We start from the raw sequence: 3577 nt of genomic DNA on the forward strand, positions 1-3577 counted from the left end.
CCTACATTAGATTTCGTTCTAAATGCTTAATCCCTATGTAGAAACGTTAGTTAAGCAAGAATATCGTATTTTTTAAAAAATCTAATGATAGGATTTTCCAGAAAATTGAAAAAACCGAAAAATGTCAAGAGTAAAGTGCCATTTTCTGACATTAGATTTCGTTCTAAATGCTTAATCCCTATGTAGAAACGTTAGTTAAGCAAGAATATCGTATTTTTAAAAAAATCTAATGATAGGATTTTTCAGAAAATTGAAAAAACCGTAAAATGTCAAGAGTAAAGTGCCCTTATTTTAAACATTATATCGTTCTAAATGCTTAATCCCTATGTAAAAAGGTTATTTAAGCAAGAATATGTAAATGAAAAAAATTAGAAAAATTTACTTTAGCCGTAAATCGAAAAAAAGACTGTTCGTTTCTCTGTCTCTCTCGCGCGATCGAACTATCGATGTTTCCCTGCAAACTAATGGGAGTTTAATTAAACTTTATCCACGAAATTACTCGTTTTGATCCCCGCTACACAGCCGTATACTTTTTATAATTTTGTGGAATCGGGAACCTTGAAATATTTAACGTAACGCAGATCGTCTATCTCTGTCTCTTTCTAGATCGGAAGAATCGATGTTTCCCGGCAAACTATTGGGAGTTTAATTAAACTTTATACATGAAATTACTCGTTCTGATCCCCGCTACACAGCCGTATACTTTTTATAATTTTGTGGAATCGGGAACCTCGAAATATTTATCATAACGCGGATCGACTGTCTCTGTCTCTTTCTAGATCGGAAGAATCGATGTTTCCCGGCAAACTATTGGGAGTTTAATTAAACTTTATACATGAAATTACTCGTTCTGATCCCCGCTACACAGCCGTATACTTTTTATAATTTTGTGGAATCGGGAACCTCGAAATATTTATCATAACGCGGATCGACTGTCTCTGTCTCTTTCTAGATCGGAAGAATCGATGTTTCCCGGCAAACTATTGGGAGTTTAATTAAACTTTATACATGAAATTACTCGTTCTGATCCCCGCTACACAGCCGTATACTTTTTATAATTTTGTGGAATCGGGAACCTCGAAATATTTATCATAACGCGGATCGACTGTCTCTGTCTCTTTCTAGATCGGAAGAATCGATGTTTCCCGGCAAACTATTGGGAGTTTAATTAAACTTTATACATGAAATTACTCGTTCTGATCCCCGCTACACAGCGGTATACTTTTTATAATTTTGTGGAATCGGGAACCTCGAAATATTTATCATAACGCGGATCGACTGTCTCTGTCTCTTTCTAGATCGGAAGAATCGATGTTTCCCGGCAAACTATTGGGAGTTTAATTAAACTTTATACATGAAATTACTCGTTCTGATCCCCGCTACACAGCCGTATACTTTTTATAATTTTGTGGAATCGGGAACCTCGAAATATTTATCATAACGCGGATCGACTGTCTCTGTCTCTTTCTAGATCGGAAGAATCGATGTTTTCCGGCAAACTAATGGGAGTTTAATTAAACTTTATACATGAAATTACTCGTTCTGATCCCTGCTACACAGCCGTATACTTTTTATAATTTTGTGGAATCGGGAACCTTGAAATATTTATCATAACGCGGATCGACTGTCTCTGTCTCTTTCTAGATCGGAAGAATCGATGTTTGCCGGCAAACTATTGGGAGTTTAATTAAACTTTATACATGAAATTACTCGTTCTGATCCCCGCTACACAGCCGTATACTTTTTATAATTTTGTGGAATCGGGAACCTTGAAATATTTATCATAACGCGGATCGACTGTCTCTGTCTCTTTCTAGATCGGAAGAATCGATGTTTGCCGGCAAACTATTGGGAGTTTAATTAAACTTTATACATGAAATTACTCGTTCTGATCCCCGCTACACAGCCGTATACTTTTTATAATTTTGTGGAATCGGGAACCTCGAAATATTTATCATAACGCGGATCGACTGTCTCTGTCTCTTTCTAGATCGGAAGAATCGATGTTTCCCGGCAAACTATTGGGAGTTTAATTAAACTTTATACATGAAATTACTCGTTCTGATCCCCGCTACACAGCCGTATACTTTTTATAATTTTGTGGAATCGGGAACCTCGAAATATTTATCATAACGCGGATCGACTGTCTCTGTCTCTTTCTAGATCGGAAGAATCGATGTTTGCCGGCAAACTATTGGGAGTTTAATTAAACTTTATACATGAAATTACTCGTTCTGATCCCCGCTACACAGCCGTATACTTTTTATAATTTTGTGGAATCGGGAACCTCGAAATATTTATCATAACGCGGATCGACTGTCTCTGTCTCTTTCTAGATCGGAAGAATCGATGTTTGCCGGCAAACTATTGGGAGTTTAATTAAACTTTATACATGAAATTACTCGTTCTGATCCCTGCTACACAGCCGTATACTTTTTATAATTTTGTGGAATCGGGAACCTTGAAATATTTATCATAACGCGGATCGACTGTCTCTGTCTCTTTCTAGATCGGAAGAATCGATGTTTCCCGGCAAACTATTGGGAGTTTAATTAAACTTTATACATGAAATTACTCGTTCTGATCCCTGCTACACAGCCGTATACTTTTTATAATTTTGTGGAATCGGGAACCTTGAAATATTTATCATAACGCGGATCGACTGTCTCTGTCTCTTTCTAGATCGGAAGAATCGATGTTTGCCGGCAAACTAATGGGAGTTTAATTAAACTTTATGCATCAAATCATTCAGTTTGACTCCTGCAACACAACCAAACACTCTCTGTAATTTTCTGAACTAAAAAACCACTGAAATTGCGCTCGAAATGCGGAGCGACGGGTCGGCGCGTCTGCACTGTGCGACAGCTAGTCAAAACGTCCGAACAGCGTATTGTTTTCGATCTCTTGGTATAATATTCGTATTCCTTGCTGTGTATAGCTTCCGATCGATTATTGCAATGGTCAAAGTTCCAGCGGCGTAATGCTTTCCATAAGATTACATTAATATAACCAGCGGCATATTGCTTTCTATCTTGTAATGAAAATTTTATAACCAAGTACCAACGGCGTATTGCTTTCGTTCGGATAATGGAGATTTTACAACCAAGTATCAGCGGTTTCTGTCTTATAATTAAATTATTATAATAAAATAAAGTACCAGCGGCGTGTTACTTTCGTTCGGATAATGGAGATTTTACAACCAAGTATCAGCGGTTTCTGTCTTATAATTAAATTATTATAATAAAATAAAGTACCAGCGGCGTGTTACTTTCGTTCGGATAATGGAGATTTTACAACCAAGTATCAGCGGTTTCTGTCTAATAATTAAATTATTATAATAAAATAAAGTACCAGCGGCGTATTGCTTTCGTTCGGATAATGGAGATTTTATGTCCAGCGGCGTAGTGCTTTCTATCTTATAATGTAATTCTTATTACAAAGTACCAGCGGCGTATTGCTTCGTACCAGCGGCGTATTGTTTTTTTACCAGCGGCGTATTGCTTCGTACCAGCGGCGTATTGCTTTTTTACCAGCGGCGTATTGCTTCGTACCAGCGGCGTATTGCTTTTTTTCCAGC

Source organism: Megalopta genalis, unplaced genomic scaffold (genome assembly GCF_051020955.1).
Source record: "Megalopta genalis isolate 19385.01 unplaced genomic scaffold, iyMegGena1_principal scaffold0075, whole genome shotgun sequence".
NCBI lineage: Eukaryota > Metazoa > Arthropoda > Insecta > Hymenoptera > Halictidae > Megalopta > Megalopta genalis.